This window comes from Melospiza melodia, chromosome 7, assembly GCF_035770615.1.
Source record: "Melospiza melodia melodia isolate bMelMel2 chromosome 7, bMelMel2.pri, whole genome shotgun sequence".
In the NCBI taxonomy this organism is placed as follows: Eukaryota; Metazoa; Chordata; class Aves; order Passeriformes; family Passerellidae; genus Melospiza; species Melospiza melodia.
Genome location: NC_086200.1, coordinates 14382244 through 14405148, shown reverse-complemented (window position 1 = coordinate 14405148; position 22905 = coordinate 14382244).

Genomic DNA, 22905 nt, shown 5'->3' with positions numbered 1-22905 from the left:
TCACTCTTTTCTCTTCCAGCAAGTCCAACTTCGGACAGAGCATAAGATGAAGATCAGCTCCAAGACAAGCAGGCCTGCCAGTAACCCTAGCCAGAAGCCTGTTCCCTGACAGAAACCCCTTCCAAGGCCCTTCTGGGAATCAGGAACATGTGCTGTGGTTCCAGCTGCACCTGTGGGAGCGATGGGGAGCGTCAGCCCGTGCTGTGCTGCACTGCTGAGCTGGCAGCACGGTGGATGCGGGCAGGACATTCTCCGTTTCCCCCAGAGCTGGGGCCTGCAGGGACCTTGCCACCCCGTGGCACAGGCTGTGCCACCCAACAAAGCCCAGCAGGCCGGGAGGAGAGCCCGGGGGCAGCGCAGCTTTTTGGACAGTCGCTGCTTGGAGGGACACGGGCCACACCCATCCCTGAGCAGCCACTGCCAGCCCTGGCCCTCCCTGCCCCGTGACAGCTCCCCCCGCCCCAGGGCACAGAGTCAGGCCCTGTCAGGACCCAGTGCAGCCCCTGCCCAGTCAGGAGCCAAGGCTGGCTCTGGCCCTGGGCTCGCGGCAGCGCTCCCGCTCGGGGCTGCTCCTGTGCCTTGGGCCTCTGGGCACTCAGGGCCAGCTCCAGAGCAGCTGCAGCGGGAGGGACGTTGGTGCACGAGTCCCCTTTTCCCAGGGCTCTGAACGAGCTCCAAAGGCACCTCCAGCTTTGCCGGGCTGTGCAAGGGAGGCCCTGGTAGAAGAAGAAGAGCTGCAGCCACACAGCTCTGCCAATGGCTGAGCCCTGCTGAGCCTGGCACAGCAATTACCTTCTGTGCCTGTGCCCATGCCTGTGTTTGGCTCGGACTTCCTTCCTGCAGCAGGGGCTGCCAATCGGCCTCTGCTTTGTTGGGGAAACACCTCCTTCTGTCCTAACTTTTGGCCCATCACTTGAGAAACAAAAAGTACACCTTAAAAGATGGAGAAATTCTCCATTTCTTTAATGGCATGTTCAGAACGTCATGCTTATGCAAAATCGGATAAAACCAACAAATCATCTGGGCTTTTTCAACTGGGCCATGGCCCACCGTCCTTCAAACACCTGCCAGTGCTGAGCAGAAGTTGTGAGTGAATCGTGCAGGGTGAGGGCACACACATGCATGGCTCTGTCCTGGCACCTGCAGCGATGCCCCCCTGGCCGAGCTTTGGGCTCTGAGCTGGCAGGTCTCACAGGGGAAAGGCCTTGGCGTACCCTCACCATCTCCCAGAGGCTCAATCCTGAACATGGGCTGGGAAGCCAGATCACCTTGAGCAACAGGCTCAGCTGCAAAGAAAGGCAGGACACAACAGCTCCAATGGCACTGCTGAAGATTCTCCTTCAGGCCCGAGTGGCAGTGAGGGCATCTGGGTGATTGGTGCCCTCCAAGGCATTCCCTTGGCTCTGCCTTCCACTCAGGAGCAGGGCCAGGGGGACCTCGTGCCTGCAGTGGCCCCACACTGGGATGGAAGGAGCCCCTTGCGGGGCAGTCGGGGCAGAAAGGACTCCCTGGAGCAGCCAGCAGCTTGAAACCCAGCCCCAGGCAGGGCCAGGGCTTAGCAGTGGCAGCAGAAGCAGCTCGGGCTCCCTGGGGGCTGCAAAGGAGCTGAGAAAGGCTCAGCCCCCAGGCACAGCCCTGGGCCCAGCCCCTTCCCTCTCTGCTCTTCTCTGTGGCTGCACAGAGCACACAGAAGGACACAGTGGCATTGCACACGGGAGGAGGATGGACAGCTAAATGCCCCTTCCTCCCACTGACAGTGATCCTGTGGGATCCCTCAGGGCTCCAGAAGGGAGCAGGGTAAGGTTTCCAGAACTGATCTACCTTCAGTGAAATTTAAGGGAACTGGCTCATGGTAAGCTCTTGGCATACTGACACAGATTATTCTGTCAGGAAAGGTACATTCAGAACATGCCTCCAACATCTGACAAGGTCTTCAAAGCACCATTCACCAGCATTTCCAAGTAATCCAAGTCATGATCCCAGTCGAGGAGGGATCACAGATGCTACAGAACCATTTCCATGGTGTGTTGGGATCCCCTTCTCCCTTGGGGAATTGGGGACTGCAAGGGGGTGGGGTAAGGCTGTGGGAGCCTGTGGCTCCTGGTCACTCTGTACGCTCTTTGCAGGTCCTGTGCAACACGCCTGGAGGGGCAGCTGGAGCAGCCCAGGGCCCTGGGGCTCTCTCCCTGCCACACAGGAAACCCTCACTAAATGCTTGGGGAAATCTGCAGTGCCACAGCTGTCACTCCCAACCTCCGTCCCTCCCTCCTGCTTGCCCACCTGCCCATGGAACAGCTCCCACAGCCCACGGGCACATAGCCAGGCCCTCTCAGGACACACTGGAGCCTTGCTCTCCCCCTCTGCCCTTTCCCCACCACGGGCACCCTGTGCAGCCGCTCCCAGGTTTCGGGACATGTCTCCCACGGAGGGAGCCCAGCAGGACAGCTCAGTACCCGAGTGCCCTGAGCCTGCTCGGGACAATTCCTCTGGGCTGTGCCCATCTTATCCGGGCTGTGCCCGCAGTGCCAAGCAGCAGAGAGGGCAGCTCAAGCCTCAGCAGGGCTCAGGCCCAGAAGCAGAGCAACTACCTCCTGTGGCTGTGTCTGGCATCGCCTCCCTTCCTGCAGGAAATGCCACCTTCAATAGAGCCCCTCTGTCCATCCCTTGAGAAAGGAAGAGGCACAGCTGGATCAGATGGAATCATTGCACATCCAGGAGGTGGCCTGTTCAGGAGGCAATACTTGTCCAAAACATGGATAAGGATCAGGAAAATTGATCTTGGAAGGGCATTAAACCAAGAAACAAGTACTTCAAAACCCCTGGAGGTGGCTGCCATGGTGAGTTCCCTGAGGTGTCAAAGGCCAAGCCACACCCATGGCTGCTTTCCCTGAGGTGTCACAGCTGCAGCCCCAGCCCCATGGCCGGGTTTCCTGAGGGCTGGCAGTCCCAGTCTCGCTCCATGGCTGGTTTCCTGAGGTGTCACAGTCCCAGTCCCACTCCATGGCTGGTTTCCTGAGGTGTCACAGTCCCAGCCCCGCTCCATTGCCAGTTTCCCTGAGGGCTGACAGCCCCAGTCCCGCTCCATTGCCAGTTTCCCTGAGGTGTCACAGTCCCAGTCCCGCTCCATGGCCGCTTTCCCTGAGGTGTCACAGCCCCAGCCCCACTCCATGGCCGGTTTCCCTGAGGTGTCACAGTCCCAGTCCCACTCCATGGCCAGTTTCCCTGAGGTGTCACAGTCCCAGTCTCGCTCCATGGCCGGTTTCCTGAGGTGTCACAGTCCCAGTCCCACTCCATGGCCGGTTTCCCTGAGAGATTACAGCCCCAGTCCCGCTCCATGGCCAGTTTCCCTGAGGTGTCACAGTCCCAGTCCCGCTCCATGGCTGGTTTCCTGAGGTGTCACAGCCCCAGCCTCACTCCATGGCCGCTTTCCCTGAGGTGTCACAGCCCCAGCCCCACTCCATGGCCAGTTTCCCTGAGGTGTCACAGCCCCAGCCCCACTCCATGGCCAGTTTCCCTGAGGGCTGACAGCCCCAGTCCCGCTCCGTGTCCGCTTTCCCTGAGGTGTCACAGCCCCAGTCCCGCTCCGTGTCCGCTTTCCCTGAGGTGTCACAGCCCTAGTCCCGCTCCGTGTCCGCTTTCCCTGAGGTGTCACAGCCCCAGCCCCACTCCATGGCCAGTTTCCCTGAGGTGTCACAGCCCCAGCCTCGCTCCATGTCCGGGTTTCCTGGTCACTTTGAGGTGCTGTTCCTCTCTCTCTGTGGAGAAAGTAGAGGCCAAGGAGCTTGCAGAGCAAGCCCAGAGCCACGAGGGCTCTACTGCCTGCTCAGCCCTGTGTGAGCTCTGCTCCTTCATGCCTTCTCCTCCCGTTGTCAGGTCGCACTGACACTCGGCCTGAGCCCAGTGTTCCCTTTTGGGGCCAAGGGAAATCTCTGCTCCTGCCTCTGGCACAGGGTGCTCTGCCAGCAGGTCAGGGAAGGAGACAGCCCTGGAGAGAGGCATGAGCAGTGGAGGAAAGCCAACATCACTGCAGTCTTGCAAAAGGGCACCAAGAAAGAGCCAGGAAACTGCAGGGCCATCAGCCTCAGCTCCATCCCCAGAAAGGTGACAGAACAGCTCCTCTTGGATGCCATCTCTAAGCCTGTGGAATAACAGGAATGGAAACCATGCTTGACCAATCCCATAGCCACCTGTGCTGCAGTGACTGGCTGGGCTTGTGAGGGGAGAGCAGTGGTTGTTGCCAGCTGGGACTTCAGCAAGGCTTTGTCCCTGCCTCCCATAAGAGGCCCCTGAGGCAGCTCAGGGACAGTGGGGCAGAGAAGTGGACAGGGGAGCTCCAAACTCAGGTAGCTGTGAGCTCAGGGCGCCGTGCTGGGCCCAGCCTTGTTTGCCTTATTCCCCAGTGACCTGGCAGAAGGGACAGAGTGTTCCCTCAGTGTTTGCTGATGGGACAGAATTGGGAGCAGGGCCTGAGGCACCACAAGGCTCTGCTGCCCTTCAGTGAGACCTGGAGAGGCTCGAGAGTTGGGCAGAGAGGAACCTAATGAAGTTGCACTGGGAAAAGCCTCTAGAAGAGCTTCAGGCTTTGTAATTACCAGGCAACAGAAGTGTTTTAGTATAGTGGAGTCTATAACGTTGTCTTGTAATGTCCAGTCAGGGAAACCACTGCGTCTCTGTATGTCATAGGACCAGTCACTTGTATGTATGTCAAGAAAGTCTTTGGGAGAAACATGAATGAATTCAGAAACTTCCCCTGATATTATTTTGGATTTTCACGATTTTCTGGAATGCTGGGTGAAGTGTAAGGATGCCAAAAGGAAAGCGAAAGCAAACCAATAAATCTTTAAAAACTCAGAAGCCTCTCCTGTCTGTTCCTTGAAGAAGTTGCCAAACAATGTCACTTTTGCAATCCTTGGAAAGATCTTATAGGAAAAAGCATTGGCCAAAAGTGCTGCCCTGTGTTTCTGAACAGCAACATGCATTTTGTGTTGATGCAAGGTTTGTACCAGGGTTTGGGGTTTTTGTGTGTGCTTTGAATGTGAGTCTTTGCAGGACTATTAATAATTAGACCATGTACTGAAGAGAACATGTTACTGTGTTGTGCTGTTCAGTGCTGAAGAGGGTTGAGACAGAGCAGGTAGCTCTGTGTCTGTGTGTAATTGCATGAGCAGCACGGGAGCAGTGCCCAGGGCCTGGAGAAGCAAACGGGTTCCTGGTGCTGAGGACAAGGTGTCCAGAGCTCAGGATTGTCCGGCCAAGCTCTTCTGGCTCCTTGTGCTTCGAGACTTAGCCGGGAGCCCTGCAGAGCCCCGGGTGCAGCTTCCTAACTTCCCCCCTCTTCCTCTGCCTCCTCCCTGCCTCCAGGGTAAAGGCACTCCCTGGCATTGCACTGGCTGTGCCTCCCTCCTAGACCAGTGAAGGGATCGTTTCCCAGCCAAGGTGGCTCTGCCATGGAGACAGAAAAATGGGCAAACTCCTGCTGCCCCAGCATCAGGCAGGTGCAGTGTGTCCTTGCCTGTCAGTCCCTGCCCTGCTTCCCAGAGATGCCACTGATTGTTCCACAAGTCATGGATCTGCATTTCCAGGAGCATGTTTGCAAAGACACGAAAGAGAAAAATTGACAAGAATTGTTTGTGCTTCTCTTCCTAATTTTTTCCAATGTATTTTCTAGTAGGAAAGCATGGACCAAACTGGCAAAGTTCCTATAATGTAGGAAAAGCATCCTCCTGTATTTGACTTGAGTTGAGGACAGTTGCAAGCTCTCCTGTCAAATGTACACAGAAAATTCTCAGTGAATTTTCTGTCTTTCTGCTGAGTCAGTATAAAAGATGACGCTTCTCAGAAGCTTAATACTAATTTTTCCATTTATATGGAAAGTCAAAGTTGTTAGTTCATATGATGGCAGGATAACGGAGGCAGCTGTGGTGGTGTCCAGGTTTATCTCCTGTACCCAATGGTGATCAGCAGCAGCATCAAATCAGGTTCATCTTAGTTTTCTGCAGACAGGTCTTGATGAAAACATCAGTTCACCTAGAGCAGGGTTTGAATCCCTGTAGTGCAGCTGACTCCGCACGGGCTCTCTGGGCCACCGCCTGCCAGGGGCAGGAGCAGAAATTTCCCTTGGCCGGGGCCGGAGCCCTAGTGTGGCAGTGCCTGAACAGCACCTCCCTGCCTACAGTGCCACCCTGGATGGCTGCCCCAGGGCCTGGCATTTGACCCTGCACTTGCTGCCGGATTCCCGGCCGTGCTTCCACCCTGAGCAAACGCTCGGACCATTTTAGAAGCTCGGTGCCCAAGGGGGCCGCCACAAGTGGTTGCCAGGGACCTGGGGCCATGGCTGCCCCGATTTTGGGTACACGGTGCTGATGTCAGAGTGGCCATTGTGACCTGTGCCACCAAGGCCACAAAAGGGAACGCGGGGCTCAAGCCGAGTGTCAGTGCGACCTGACAACGGGAGGAGAAGGTAGGGCGGGGATGTGGCTGCCCAGGGACCAGAGGGGCCCCACACCTCGGGGCTCTGGGCCTGTGCTGCAGGCTCACCTGCCTCTCCCTTCCCAAAATCACAGAATCAGCAGAGGAACAGCCAGAGGACACTGCAGTGTTACTCAAGGCGACGACGGGAGGAGAAACAGACAGGAGCAGGGCTCACGCAGGGCTGAGCAGGGAGTAGAGCCTCGTGGTTCTGGGCCTGTTCTGCAAACTCCCCCCCCCCCCTTCTTTCTCCCATAGACAGAGAGGAACAGCACCTCGAAGTGACCACGTCCCTCGAGGAGATAGACTCAGCGTAGACAGCCGCCATGTCTGACAGAAAGCCGGAGGGTCCTGGTGCCAGGGAGCCAGGTGAAGGCAAAGCAGCTCTCTGATAGCTTGGCCCAGGGGCTCTTGTGGTAGCAGGCAGCGTGGGGATCAGAACAGAGGCAGGGGGAGGCAGGAGCTGCTCGGCCATGCCAGGGCTGGGAGCCTCCTTCCTGCCCAAGTGGGGCCCAGCTGGGCCAGGGGGCAGCTCCTGGGACAGCCGTGCCCGCAATGGCCCCTGCTCTGCAAGGCCTCCAGCGCTGCCCATCAGCCAGGCAGGGACAGAGCAGCCTTGGGGCTGATGCTGCTGCAGGCTCAGAGCCCCGCACAGCTGCTCATGCCCGGTGCCATTGGCTCTGTCCCCTGCAGCCTGCATGCTGTGTCGCCGTGCCGAGGCTGACCCAGACATGTGCGGTGACAAACTGCAGAAGGGTGGGCTCTGTGCCCACGTGTTCTGCATGGTGAGTGGCTCCGGGCGCTCCCTCCACCTTTGCAATGGGCAGCTCCTCCCGCCCCCTCCTCATCAGCTTCTCCCCTTGGCTGCAGTTCTTCGCCACTCTACTATTTCGGCAAGAGACGGACCGCGGGGGACTCATGGACTTTCTCCCTCGAGATCTCCTAATTGCAGTGCGGCGGGCGGCACAGAAGGTGAGAGCCTGACAAGAGCAGGGAGATTTGTGCCTGGCGAGGTTTGCCAGAGCTTAGCCCAGACTGCAGGAAAGAAAGGCCGGCCCAGCAGTCGGGACAAAGTCTGGCTCCCAGCAGCTCTGGCACAGAGGCCCTGGCACAGCAGCCTCCCTCCTCCAGCTGGCGGCTCTGTGGGCTGGGAGCCGGCAGCGGCCACGTCCTGCGCCCTGCCCTTAGCCCTGGGGCTGCCTGGGGAGGCCTCGAGGCTGCTGCTGCTGCTGATGCTGCTGATGCAGCTGCTTGGCTCTTTCCAGCGCTGCTGCGTCTGCGGCCAGAGCGGGGCAACCATCATGTGCTGCAGGGAGAACTGTGACAGATGGTTCCACTTGCCCTGTACCAAGGAGGGCGGCTGTGTCAATCTATACGTTACTCCGTTCAGGTACCTCATCTCTCTTTATGGCCACCCCTGGGGAATGATCCAGCATTTCTCACTTTCCCCATCCCTTTGCCCCCAGCTCTTTCTGCCCTGAGCACCGTCCAGAGCAGGAGGTGGATGCGACTCCTGAGCCGGACACCGTTTGCCCCATCTGCATGGAACCTGTGGAGGACAGAAAGACCTTCACAACATTGGTGTGCCCAACGTGCAAAAAGGCCTGGTTCCACAGGGACTGCATCCAGGTAGGAGCCCTCCCCTGAGCCCTGGGGCACAGCAGGTGCTCAGCAGCAGCAGCAGCAGCAGCAGCAGCAGGGCCTCGCTCACCCTGCCTGTGTTTGCCCTGCAGGGACAGGCCTTGCGCGCTGGTGCTTTCTATTTCCAGTGCCCCCTGTGCAGAGACAGTGGGGAATTCCCTGTTGAAATGTTCATCTTGGGGATCCGAGTCCCCTTCAGGTTGGTGTCCTTCTGCCTGGCCCACCAGCCAGGAGGGTGCAAGTGCTGTGCTGTGCCAGGCCCTGCCCCAGGAGCCCTGGCCCTGCCCTGTCCTGTGAGTCTGGGCTTCAGCTTCACCCCCAACTTGGAAAAGCGCTGGAGAAAGAGCTGGGACACCCTGGACCTCCGTGAGGGAGAGCAGCAGAAATTCATCATCTCTTCCTTTCTCCATCAGACAGCCAACGTGGGAGGACAACGATGCCTTCGCAGATCTAGGAGTGAGGCACGGCCAATGCAATGCCAGGGATTGCCTTTACCCTGGGGGCAGGGAGGAGGCAGAGGAACAGGGGTAAGTTGGGAAGCTGCACCTGTGGCTCTACAGGGAACCTGTGTCTCGACAAGGGCTCAAAGCAGGAAGAAGCAGAAGCGCTTGGCTAGACAACCACGTGCTGGTACACTTTTTGTTCTCAGTGCTATGAGCTTGTTTGCCTCCCCAGGCCCTGGCAATTGCTCCTGTGCTCCTCCTGTGCTGCTGAGGGCACCCACAGGCGCTGCTCTGGCCTGAGGAACAGCACACAGAGATGGGAGTGTGACAGCTGTGCTGGGCTCGGAACATGTATGAGTCAAAGTCCCCGGTGTCCCTGGGCTGGGGGCAGTGCCCAGGCCGGGCTTGGCAGAGCGCAGCATCCACTGCTGGAGGGCTGGAGGCACTGCTCTGGCCTGGCCTGGCCAGGGCCTGGGTGATCTTTGACATTCCTGCTTGCCCTTACAGCCTCCAGGGATGAGACAGAGCTCAATGGCCCCAGGCCGGCCAGACAGTCAGGACTACAATCTGCTCGTGGCTGGTCAGAATCTGAGGCCATCAGCCCCAGCTCCCACAGCCCTGTGCCATTGGTGCTGGTTTCCCCACCTCCATCTCCAGAGACGGGCAGCCACAGCAGGCCCCAACACGCAGCATGGCAGCAGGCACTGCCATCTTCCTCACTGGACACCAGCAGCATCAGCAGATCAAGGGCAACACGCAGCACGTCCCCTGACCCTGAGGACAGGGTCCATTCCAGACGTGCTGGGCCCAGCCGCAGGCGAAGCTCCTCTCGCCGGCAAAGTCACGCCCAGAGTCCACCTGTCCGGTCCAGGAGTCACCGTGACAGGAACAGTAGGACAGGGCCAAGGGCTGAGAGGCCCAAGCAAAGGGAGACACCATCACGGACATCCCCCAGACGCAGGTGCTCCCGCCAGCAAGGTCGTGCCCAGAGTCCACCTGTCCGCTCCAGGAGTTGCCATGACAGGAACAGAGGGACAGGGCCAAGGACTGAGAGGCCCAGGCGAAGGGAGACATGGTCAGGGCCATCCCCCAGACGCAGCCGCTCCCGCCAGCAAGGCTGGGCCCGGAGTCCACCTGTCCGCTCCAGGAGCTGCTGTGACAGGAGCAGTGGGACAGGGACAAGGGCTGAGAGGCCCAGGCGAAGGGAGACATGGTCAGGGCCATCCCCCAGACGCAGGCGCTCCCGCCAGCAAGGCTGGGCCCAGAGTCCACCTGTCCGCTCCAGGAGTCGCTGCGGCAGCAGCAGTGGGACAGGGACAAGGGCTGAGAGGCCCAGGCGAAGGGAGACATGGTCCGGGCCATCCCCCAGACGCAGGCGCTCCCGCCAGCAAGGCTGGGCCCAGAGTCCACCTGTCCGCTCCAGGAGTCGCCGCGGCAGCAGCAGTGGCACAGGGACAAGGGCTGAGAGGCCCAGGCGAAGGGAGACATGGTCAGGGCCATTCCCCAGACGCAGCCGCTCCCGCCAGCAGCGCCGGGCCTCGACTCAAACTGTGCGGTCCAGGAGTCGCCAGGACAGGAGCAGGAGGACAGCAGCGAGTGCTGAGAGGCCCAGGCGTAGGGGGACATGGTCGGGGACATCCCGCAGGAGCAGCCGCTCCCACCAGCGACGTCGGACCTCAACTGGGACCTCCAACAGCAGCACGTAGTGCCGTCATCTTTTCTTTCTAGGCCGTGTGTTCCTTGCCAGAAGTGAAGGTGAGAACGGTCAGTGCAGGGACCCTGAGATGTGCAGCTCTGTGGGCAAACCCGATTAGCTCTTGATGTTTCTACTGGCAGGAAGAAGTCTGGGCTAAATACCTTGATTTCTGTGTAACTGTGTATTCAGTGAAAAGTCACTTAAGGATGTGGCTAATTCAAAAGGACTCTTGTTCCTGCCTTTAGACTTCAACCTCAGGTGTTTCCCCACTGCTTACCCTTGATAATGAACCACTCCTTAATGGGCTTGGATATGCTTAGGGAGACATTCAGAGCAAGGTGGCTCTTAGGGAAGCTGTGTCCGAAAAGGACGTGTGCTGTGTTGCTATCCTTGAACAATCTCATTTCAGTAAAGCCAAAAAAAGAAGAAAGAGATGAGACACTGCCTCACTGTCTGAAGACAACTCCTACACCATTGCTGCGGATTTGAAAGAGGCCTTTCAAAGAACAAACCAGAATAGACGGTATTTCCTCCGTCTATTCTGGTTTATTCTTTGAAAGACCTTCAAAGAGCAAACCAGACTGAGGAAATACCCTGGGACAAAGAGGATGCACAGGACTCTGCCCCAGATGACCATTTGGGACCTTTGCCTGAGGATGATGCAGCTCAGGAGACGAGTTACTTCAAGTTTTCTTTCTTTGGAGGCACAGAGGAGTTGGGCATCAAAGAAGGTAACAGCAGAACCCTTCTAACAGTGCCATTGCTAAGGAAGAGCTTCTGGCAGGCACTGTAGGGCAATATGGTGTAAAAAGGGTCAGGATGCAGGGGATTTTCAGCAACAGAAGTCAGTAATTAGGCAGAAGCATTTTGATCTTCATTTCTGCTTGCTAGGGTTGTGGTAGATTATTGAGAGGTGCCTCATGCTTGCATCTCAGGAATTCTGAAAGGCATGCTTTGAGAAGGCATTGGGGGTTTTTGCTGAGTGGTGAAAAAGCTTGTTCTCATGCCCTGAATTCCTCAAACAGGGAAAAAGGTGACACACCAGTCATATCAAGTTTCATAGGAACTCACAAGGCTTTTAAGGAAATGTGCGTTAATGTAGAGGGAGGAGCAAAGTCCGAGAGCTGGCCCCAAGATCCATGAACATTCTGTTTGTTACTGAATTCTACTCTTGGACCTTTAGAAAAAGGAAATGGAATGACACATGATCATTGGGGTGTCCTAACCTTAGATAAAACGAGGCCGTCTGAAATGAAGATGAAACAACATTAACTCAAGTCCCAGTCATGTAGGAGAGAAAAGAAACCCCGTGAAGTTACCCAAAATATTAAAAAGCCCAACGCAACAGCACAAAGCAATGAGCCCCCCAGACTTGCGCTGAACTGAAAAGGTATTCAGTGTCTTCTGAATGCAATGAGAAATGTTTAAGAATACATAAGGGATCCCTGGAACAAAGTGGAAAATACAAAGTGGAGCAGAAATGTAGCTTAGAAAATCTGGCAGGGTCAGATTCTGTCCTCCCTAAATCTCTCTTCTCCACTGTAAGTATTTCACGTGAAAGGAGGAATTCTTCCTGATGATTAGAGGAATAATCTGGTTTTGGCTTTTTTTCTCTATTGGTGCTGTCATTGCAGAGCCTCACGCGCTTGGGACAATAAAGCCAGTAAAAGCCACATGGCAAGAGGATCCACGTTTCCAGGACAGCAGTTCTGAGGGTGACGATGAGCCTGAGATGTCAGAAATTGAACAGGACCAAGAAATGCAAGTTCCATTTCTCTTTGTTGTCTACTTGGCTGTAGTAGTTGGATGCTGTGGGAATATTAATAGCAGCACTCAGGGAATGGGAAACTGACATTGCACACCTCTGAGCAATGAAAGTCATCTTAGAAAACCGTTTGTGCTGCACAGAGTCAAAACTCCCAGCAACCCATTGGATGTGAATGGGAATATGGAAAGAAAGAGCAGAGCACAGAAAATTAACTGGGTCATTTTGGTTTGACCAACTCCAAACTGAGTTTGGCCAAAAGCCAAAGACACCGTCAGTTTTCTCTTTAAAAGAGGATTTGGAAAATAAAAAGATTTATTTGGTTTCTAGGGAATAAAGCTTTTCAATGTATGGCATTTCTCTGAAGCACTACAGGATTAACTCGTGTTCATGAAATTTGATAGTTCAATTTAGGATGCTCAAATCCCTTTGTCCTTTTCTAGGTTTCTTTCTTTACCATGCACAGGAAGTGCTAGAGTTTTTTTTTTTTTGTTCTCCAAAGATGATGAACGCCTAAGAGGTATGATAGAATTTCTTTACGCTCTTTTATATTTTTTTTTCCTTTTAAACCCTTCCTGTAATTCAGTGAGGAGGAAAAAATGCTGCCTAGTTATCAAAGTTTTCTAGTCAAAATTTGCCACCCTCACTTGTGATCCAAGTTGTGGTAGAATCCCTTGAGAAAGTCCTGGCAAAATAAAGGTCAACCAGATTTTCTGGCTTTCTTTTCTTTCAGACAATTACCGAATAGGAATCTGGACTTTTAGAGTTTACCAAAAACTTAGTCACTTGACAGCTTATGTAGACATTTCGGATCCTTTCGGGTATTTAAATCATCTTTATCTTTTTCCTCTCTTTCTGGTGTTACTATTAGAAATGAGGAGTGTTCTTGTCAGCCACATATGTCCCTGTGGTTCTTTGTTCTAATGAAGCTGGGGTTTCGCTTCTGAATCCAGTGAATTTTGTATTTAGAAACAAAGAAAACAACATCCAAAGGAAACATGCACAGTCCCCAAAACCTGCACAGGCCACTAAAACAATTGCTGGCTAGATTTTGTAGAATAGAGTCTTAAGCTTAAAGGATGTGCCTTCCATGAGACTGATTCCATAACTCTGCTGAAATGCACTGCTGTGTTCACACAGTTACCAGCCTGCAATCTTCCAGGCAGCCTGATTTACAGGGTGTGTTGAAATGGAGAGCTCAGGCCTCAGCAGGCCTCAGTTCTGGGGGAAGATGTGGGGTGCTGGTGCTGAGCTTCTAATGCAACAGCTGCAATTTCACTGCAATTCAGATTGCAGCATGTTGAGGGAAAGTGCTGCTGCCTTTGATTGTTCTTAGCACACCAGGCTGCAGTAGGGAACATTTCTGCTGGAGCCAAGGCGTGGTGGGGGCAGGAGAACAGGAAGGATGTGAAGAATTGATTTCTGATTTTAGTGCTGTGGTGGTCAAGATTGTTAGAAGTAGCAGCACAATCACAAGTGTTTAAGGCTATTAATTGGATGTTTCTTTTGTGCAGAGGGTCCAAGTTATTTTGTAGATTAGTAGAAGTCAGTGAAGAAAAAGAGGGTTAGGAAGACAGACGTAGATTATTGCTTGAGGTGAGTATGGAACATCTGTTCCCTGGTAAGTCTAGGTGAAAACTGAGCATGGGGAGGGATTGCAGGTATGAATGTGCATGTAAAATTAAGTCAGGACCTCGAGAAGAGCTTTAAATTTGTGATGAACAGGGAAGAGAAGTTTTTTAGTGTAGCGGTGTGTATAACATCCTGTTGTGTGGTCCAGTCAGGTAAACCACTACATCTTTGTGTGTTACAGGACCAGCTACTTAAGTGTATGTAAGGATAGTGAATGTAGAGACTTCTCCTCATAGTGGATTCAAGAACTTCTCTTTAGAATTTGTTAGATTTTCATTATTTTCTGGAACGCCAAAGGAAGCATTAGGATACCCTATAGGAAGTGCAAGCAAACCAATAAAGTTTTTACTGATTAGAAGCGAATCACGTTTGTTCCTTGAAGGAGTTGCCAAACAAGGTTACTTTCAACATGCTTTCAAAGGTCTAACAGGGATCAATATCAGCAAACCCTGTTAGGTCATGTTTGGGAGCTGGGGCTGAGGCTCTCGTGCCCTGGGGAGCCATGGGAAGGCTCCAGGCCTGAGTGTGCGGCCAGGCCGGGGCCATTGAGCTGCAGCCCATCCCTGGTGGATGCAAGGGCAAGCAGGAATGCCAAGGGACCCCAGGGCCGGGCCAGGCCAGGCCAGAGCAGTGCCCCCAGCCCTCCAGGAGCGGACAGGCTCTGCCAAGCCCAGCCTGGTCACTGCCCCCAGCCCAGGGACAGGCGGGTGCTTTGTCCGAGGGCTGGGCCCAGAGCAGCAGAGCTGTCACAGCCCCAGCTGGTTCTGGTCTGCGTGCGGCCCAAGCAGGGCCCGTGGGTGCCCTGGGCAGTGCAGGAGCAGCACAGGAACAGTTGCCAGGGCCAGGGGAGGCACAGGGCTCAGCCTCGGCACGGCGACACAGCATGCAGGCTGCAGGGGACAGAGCCAATGGCACCGGGCATGAGCAGCTGTGCGGGGCTCTGAGCCTGCAGCAGCATCGGCCCCAAGGCTGCTCTGTCCCTGCCTGGCTGATGGGCAGCGCTGGAGGCCTTGCAGAGCAGGGGCCATTGCGGGCACGGCTGTCCCAGGAGCTGCCCCCTGGCCCAGCTGGGCCCCACTTGGGCAGGAAGGAGGCTCCCAGCCCTGGCATGGCCGAGCAGCTCCTGCCTCCCCCTGCCTCTGTTCTGATCCCCACGCTGCCTGCTGCCACAAGAGCCCCTGGGCCAGGCTGTCACAGGGCTGCTTTGCCCTCACTTGGCTCCCTGGCACCAGCGCCGTCCTGCTTGCTGCCAGACATCGCAACTGTAAGCAGATAGTCCCTTTCCAGGAATGATGTAGTCACCTCCAGGTGCTGATCCTCTCTTTCTGTGGGATAAACAAGAGCTTGGGGCGCTGCCATGGCAGGGCTTCCCTCAGCTGTCGGCACTTCCAGCCCGGCTCTGCCAGGGGTTCTGGCAGTGCCACAGCGCACGGCAGCTCTGGCACGGCAGCTCTGCACTGCAGCCTCGGCCAGCAGCCAGATCTGCGGGCTGGGACTCCGCAGCGGCCGCACGCTTCTCCCAGAGCCCGAGCAGCGGCGGCTCGCTCCCAACACCGAGCCGGGAAGGCGCCGAGGTACAGCGCGGGCTCGGCTCTAGGCACGAACCGCCCCGCCCCTCACACCCGCCCGCCCTTTCCCGCCCTCTGGCCCCGCCGCGCGGCGCCCGCGCTGTCGAGGCGACTCTTGCCCACAAGGAGGCGCCCTGAGCCCTGCAATGGCGCCGCGAACCTTCTGGCGCTCTGGAAGGCGCGGGACTGGACCTGTTGCAAGCTGGGCCCTACGTCCCGTTTCCTGAAGAAAACATATCCTGTCATGCCTGGGCTGTCCACACTTCCAAGCCTGATCAACAGGAAGAGACATTTAACCTGTGACACACATAGCAGCCTACAAGCTCGAAGTGATGGCCAGGTATTAGAAAAGCAAAGTAGTTGTTGCTAGAATTGTCTTTAAGACTCAGGGCTGGGCCCGTTTCACTGATCTCAGACCCAGAGGGAGGTTGACAAAGCTTGAGAAGAAGGATGCCCATTGATAGTGGACACAAAGGATGCAGAATTTAGGGGCCATAAGGACATCTGCTAGAACTGCCAAGTTAAGGAAAACAGTCCTAAAGTTGTCTCAGCAAATATGCTGAGCTGAGCACTAGCTGGGTAAAAAAGAGTGTGATGTTTGCAGGCAATGGGACTTTGGCACCCAAATTATCCTGGGCCTGGCCATGGGATGGTTCTGGTCACCAGAACACATGAAAAGACAGCATAATGCAAGCACTGGGCATTGTGCTTCATAGAACCCAGACAAAAAAGCTGGGAAGACTCTGCTGGATTCTTGTGTGGTATCTACCCCTTCTGTTCCTTCTTCTTCTCAAAATATATTGTAAGCCTGATTAAAAAAACTTACTTAGAGCCATGGTCAGTGCCATATTCTGAAAACTTACAGCTGACTTACAGGTTTAGTATCTCACAGAGCAGGTTTGAGGCCCTGGAATTGCAGGGACAGACAAGTGATGAAGTGGGCAAAAGTCCTTCTGGAATAGAGGAGCACCTAGGGCAGGTCAGGCAACACCATGCATGGTGACCACCTCTGTTCCAAGGAAAGGCAGGGTCCCTTCAGGCCTTCCTAAAAGCATCTCAAGGGAAGGTTTCCATCTCCCCTGCCCTCTTTCCTTGACTTTAGCTGAATCTTTCTCTCACTGAAAGACAGGAAGCTCAAGTGTGTTAGGAGAATACTGTGAGCATTGGCAGCGGTGAACAGTCAGTGTGAAAAACGCCAATCACTTGTTTTTAAAATTTTAAAAAGTTTCATAGTAATAAAATAGTTATAAAAATAGTAACACAATTAGAGTAATAACAATTTGGATAAATTGAATTAAGACAATATGAGACAATAAAAACAAAGAGTTACGGATGTCCGGGTACCTTTTTCTGGGCATCAGGAGCCTGAAAAAGGACACCCATTAACAAAGGATTAACCCTTAAGAACAATAGCCTGTTGCATATTCATATACTTCATACATGATGCATAAATTCCATTCAAATAGAGGATTCTGTCTGGTCATTGTCAACTTCTTTCCTTCTAATCCTAACAGTGCCTCCAAGGTGAGAAGAAGTTCATTTTTTCTGATAAGAAGGCAAGAAATTCCCTTTCTCTGAAAGATTTAGATGTCCTGTGGCTGCTATCTCGCTGCAAGCCCTTTCTGTTAAACAAAGCATCTTACATAGCATAGTTTCTATTTTTATAACCTAAAACTATATTTAACACAGTGCTTAAGAAAATTAATACAGCATTGCTTTCTAACACAACACATATAATATTCATTTTAATATTTGCGAAAAGCCAATCATAAAATACATGCATTTTTCACAATCCCCACTCTTATTCTTTGTTAATCATTTGGCTTGAGCAATATTTTTTTTCTACTTATATCTTCTGGACTATGCTGGTAAAATAAAACACGGGATTACACAAGAAAGAAATATAAAAACAGTTGTAACACAAATGAAAGATCTTAATTTCTTCTAATACATTACCCCACCAGCTAGATTTTAACATTGTTTTCTAATTTTTGGACTGGTACCTGGGTTGTTATATGCGTATATATTTTTCTTTTTGATTTCTTTTGCTTTTGCTAGAATGACTTTTCTGTGGTCATCAATTTTCAACGATCTGATATATTGAACTTTCCACAAACACCCCCTTCTTTGGCCAATAAACAGTCTAAAGCGAACCTTTCTGATACCCTACAGTTTTTGTTTGGCTTAGCTGACTTAATGTTAACTCTAAAGCCTGGGCAGCCTCATTTGCTATCATTTCTATAACTGCTTGGAGTCTTGTAATACAATTCAACAGATAATTTGGAGTCAATACAGAGTTAGATTGCTGTGCTGGTTTTACCTTTTCCTTTATTATTTGGGGTTTTTTTTCCAAATCTTGAACCGCATCTTCAAGATTAAATTTAAAACAAATCCATCTCTCTCCTTTTGGACATTCAGTTCTAAATCTATTGCCACTTTTTCTTAAGTTTCTTGTAATCTAATAATTTACTCTGTTTTGCCTGCAAGTTCTTAATTTGGCTGGGTTATAACAGTGGCTGTTGACATAGGTGTGTGTAATAAAGGAGGAACTTTGGTTTCTTTCTATGTGATGCTTTCTGTAGCATTTGTGACACAATCCTGCTGGTATCCCGAAAGGGAAAAGACAACAAGTGAGTGCCAGAAACAGGAATAACAGAGGTCCAGTATGGCTTATACTGCCACCTCCCATGCCTGTGAGGTTGCAACCCACAGCAGGTTTATTTGATCTTCTTGGTGGTGAAATACAGAGGCCAATCTGGTCTTGCCCTCTATTTTCTTGTCACTTTCTCTTAACTAATTGCTAGGCAAATTGGTTTTGACACTCTTTAACTGTGGTCTCTTACTGTTCCTCAGGTAGCTCTCATTTAACAGGCACTAATAATTCCCATCCACAAAACCAAGTCAGTACTTTAACACTTTTTGCAATAAGAGCATAAATTTTGCGAATCACAACACTAATTACTCTTACAATTTAAGCATTTACTTATAACCCACCTAGCATGTCCAGTATTGGAATGAATCAAGTAAAGTTTACTAATGGAAATAGTAATTCCCCTTCTCCCTTGTACAATTCTAGGGCTAAGGTCAGAATACAAAAACGTTCTTGATCTTTCTATCTGAGGTATTCCTCCCCCAAGGAGATGTTTTATTCAGGCAGTGCTCAAATCCAGTGATATAAGCATTATCTTATTTCTTAATTCAGTGTTATTCTTTGTACATTTCTTGGATCATTTGGGTTTTCTCAAACCATTACCACTCAGTCCCCATTGGAAAGTCAGTTCAGTATCACCCGGTTTAAATATGATAGTCCGTTCCTCAAGGCTCTTCACAAGTCCTTTGATTCTGCTGGCATGAATTCACTCTCTTTCCGTGATTTTGATTGTTGCTTCAGTAGTACCTGGAAAGGACTTCTTAATAGCATAGATAATAAAAGAAAGATAATACTGCATTAACTTTTACGATTCGCTTTCCTTCTAAACTTTCTGGGTTTAGCTAAAAGCTTTCTCTACAGCAGCCTCTTCTTCAGGAAAAAAGCCTTCTCGTTAACGGCAAACAAAACACACAAAAGAAAAAAAAACCAAAAAACTCCTTACTTAAGAAAAACAAACCGCTTTGTGAGGTTTGGAGAGTCAGCAATCTCTGCTTTGATTTTATCTTTTAGTGCTAGTCCCCCCTGCCCCTCTTTTCACAGCCCTGCTGTCAGTGCTGTTCTTGGCCCTTCCCCCGGTGCGGCCCCTTGGCTGCAGGGCCGGGGCAGGGGAGAGCAGCCCCGGGCATGGGGACCCTGGGGGCTGCCCTGGGTCTCTTTTGCCCTCTCCCTCTCTCTCTCTCTCTCTCTCCCCTTCTCTCTCTCGGCCTACTTCCAGGCTGACGCTGCCATCCTGGGCTCGGCACCCCGACAGTCTGGGAGCCCCCCGGCAGCTCTGCCCCGGAGCCAGCCCGCTCCTGGCCGCAAACCTGTGTCCTCTGCTGCCAGCCCCGCCCGGGGCACCTCCATGGATCGGTCCGTGCCGCAGCCCCCGAGACCCCGCCGATCGCAGGGAGCGCTCAGACACCTCCCAGCCTTGACAACCCCAAACCTGGCGTGCCCAGGTGCTCCTGACATTCTTTCTCTTTCTCTCGTCAACTTAGCCTCTTTTCTCTTCAAGGAGGGCCCGTTCTGCTAAGGCTTTTCCGGACCCCAGTGTGGCATTGAATAACCTCTTAACAACCGTGTGTTAAGATACTTCTCTGCCTTTCATGCAAAAAACTTGCATTCACACTTCTGTTCTCTTCTAGCACCAAGATGTCATCACTTCACATTCTAACATCTCAGAGTTTCCTAACTACTTCTCTACTTCAACTTCTCTCTTTCTCCTCTCTCAGTTGTAACCCTTATGGGGTCGATATTTATTCTTCCCCTATTTCTTTCTCCAGCCCAAACTTCTTTGTTGATTTTTTTTTCTTCATCCTCTTGGCTTAATTTCAAAACTCTAGCTGTCATTTTCTTATTTTCTGATATAACTCTTACTCTTAATTGCACTTGTAAGACTCTTCCCAATAAATTGCTACCTGCCCCTGGGACCAATAACACATCTCCCACCTAAATTTTAGTTTCTTCCCTCAATTACCACATCTTTAATGACCAGAAATGTAAAACTTCCTCTTTTTGCCCCTGTTACTTTCACTATATGTTTGCTCACACTATAACCTTTTGGAACGTTTAACAGGCAGGTTTTCTCTGCCCCTGTGTCTATAACAAATTCCAATTCTTCTTCTTGGGGACCCACTTTTAAAGTTATCACAGGCTCCTGATGGTATTTGTTCCCCCCCAAAAAAATTAAAGCCTATGACTTTTTTTTTTTTTTTTTTAATGGGCCCATTTCTTTAAAGATTTTCAGATCTTCTGCTTACTTAGGACCATTTTCCTTTTTCTCTAAAGTTTGTTTATCTATTTAGTTGGAGTTTTTTCTTTCCCCTCTAAAAGCTGTCTCTCAAAAATCTTTTGTTTTCACATTTCACCTTTGATATGCTGTCTCATTTATTCTCTTGGTTATGTAATTACAATAACTGTTCATGTGTTTACTCCCCTCCTCATTATTTTAACCCCATTCAGGAGGTACAGTTGGCATTTTGTCTTCTCTGGGGGTCCCTGCAGATTATCTTTTTCTTAAGCTTTTATTTCAGTTGCTCTGATTAATTGCTTTTCTTCCTGAGAAAAATATTATTTTCATTACCAACCACATCTGTTCTCAAGTATACATGTTTGGACCTAAAAGTTGGTCTAATTGTTCAGCTATGCCTATGGGATTCTCCAAATATCTCTTTTATTTATTTCTTAAAATTTCAGACCTCAGACAAAGTCAAAGAAGCATTTACAAACTCTGATCTATCACCCCCCTTTGAGAACCTCTCTTAATGGAAATAGACCAATCTCTTATCCCATTCTTTTTGGATTTTTATCTTCTACAGCCTTTCTCACGTATTTTTAGGAAGAATCAGGAGAGGGCTTTCTTCTAACTGATTTTTTAGTGTTTCAATAAAGTGATTCCTTTAGAGAGTTTCCTTAAGCAGCCGGAGCTGTGGTTACCAAGGGAATGGAGCTCAGGGCAGGACGGGGAGGCTCGGCACAGCTCAGGGTCTGGGGGCTCCAGAGGCGGGGTCTGCAGCCGGGATGGCCCGAGGGGCTCGGCACAGCTCAGGGTCTGGGGGCTCCAGAGGCGGGGTCTGCAGCCGGGATTGCCCGAGGGGATCGGTACAGCTCAGGGTCTGGGGGCTCCAGAGGCGGGGTCTGCAGCCGGGATGGCCCGAGGGGATCGGCACAGCTCAGGGTCTGGGGGCTCCAGAGGCGGGGTCTGTGGCTGGGATCGCCCGAGGGGCTAGGCACAGCTCAGGGTCTGGGGGCTCCAGAGGCGGGGTCTGTGGTTGGGATGGCCCGAGGGGATCGGCACAGCTCAGGGTCTGGGGGCTCCAGAGGCGGGGTCTGTGGCTGGGATGGCCCGAGGGGATCGGCACAGCTCAGGGTCTGGGGGCTCCAAAGGCGGGGTCTGAGGTTGGGATGGGCGAGGGGATCGGCACAGCTCAGGGTCTGGGGGCTCCAGAGGCGGGGTCTGTGGCTGGGATGGCCCGAGGGGATCGGCACAGCTCAGCGTCTGGGGGCTCCAGAGGCGGGGTCTGTGGCTGGGATCGCCCGAGGGGATCGGCCCAGCTTAGGGTCTGGGGGCTCCAGAGGCGGGGTCTGTGGCTGGGATCGCCCGAGGGGATCGGCACAGCTCAGGGTCTGGGGGCTCCAGAGGCGGGGTCTGTGGCTGGGATGGCCCGAGGGGCTCGGCACAGCTCAGGGTCTGGGGGCTCCAGAGGCGGGGTCTGTGGCTGGGATGGCCCGAGGGGATCGGCACAGCTCAGGGTCTGGGGGCTCCAAAGGCGGGGTCTGTGGCTGGGATCGCCCGAGGGGATCGGCACAGCTCAGGGTCTGGGGGCTCCAGAGGCGGGGTCTGTGGCTGGGATCGCCCGAGGGGCTGTTCCTGTGCAGACCGAGCTGGAGCGGGGATCGCCCTCACTCGGCTCACGGGGGCTGATCCGGCAGAGACAAAGCCGGGACTGACCCCGGCTGCAGCGGCGGGAGCCGACAGAGTCAGGGCAGCCGGGGATGGGACAGACGGGACCCCCTCGGTGCGATCAGCGCGGTAACCACGGTGCACACGGCAGGACAGACCCCCACCCCCGGCAAGAACGCGGGCCAGGCGGCCGGACCGGGACAGACGGACCGGGACAGACGGACTGTGCCGGAGCCGGCACAGGGGCTGGGAGGGCTGGTGCGAACGAGTGGGGGAACGAACGGGAATGGATGAGGTAATTTGTTCTCAGCTCTGTACTTTCCCCGTTTTGCTTTTTGGATGCTTTGAAATGGTCGACGAGCTAACTGACGACCTTCTCATATTGTTTTTCTCATCACCCTTTTATTTATCTTTTGGCAAATTATACATGTTTCAGGTACTTGTTTTTTTACTCTAAAAGTCTCAATGCACCCATAGTTCTTTTAAAAAAATGATCACACCTAGCCTGTGTATCCCACCGGGCTTTTTGATACACGTCCTCTGCTATTCCCTCGTAAGCGTTTTATTATCTAATTGTCTTCCATATCAAGATGTTTCTAGTTCCCCGATTTATCTTGTTCGCCACAATCTTGTTTTAATTCCCCCCCCTTTTTTTTTCTTCATTTGGAGTTAATATTAACTCTTTCAGCTCTATTTTCTGCTGCATCTTTAGCTTCTTGATCTGCCAATTATTTATTTTATTTCTTCTTATTTCTAGGTCTTTACCTTTTGGTGTCCTTTAATATGTACTATTGCTATCTCTCTTAGGTAATTGTAATGCCTCTAAAACCTCGAAAATAAGTTTCTCATGTACTAATCTTTTTCTTCTTTAATTAAGCAATCTCCCTTTTAAAATTTTTCTTAAGGTATGTGCTACTCTAAAGGCATACCTTGAATCAATATATAACTCTTTTGTGTTAAATTTTCTAATGCTGTTTTTAAGTATATAATTCACAAGTTTGCATGTTTTTTCTCATCAACTTCTGCATACCCTGTATTTTGCAATGAGTTGTATTTCTGTTTGTTAACATAACTCCCAAAGTGCTGTCTTGGGGTATTTCTGTTGGTATTTTTTTTCTGCTTTTCTTTTCCTGTATCCACCTTACTGAATTTCTGT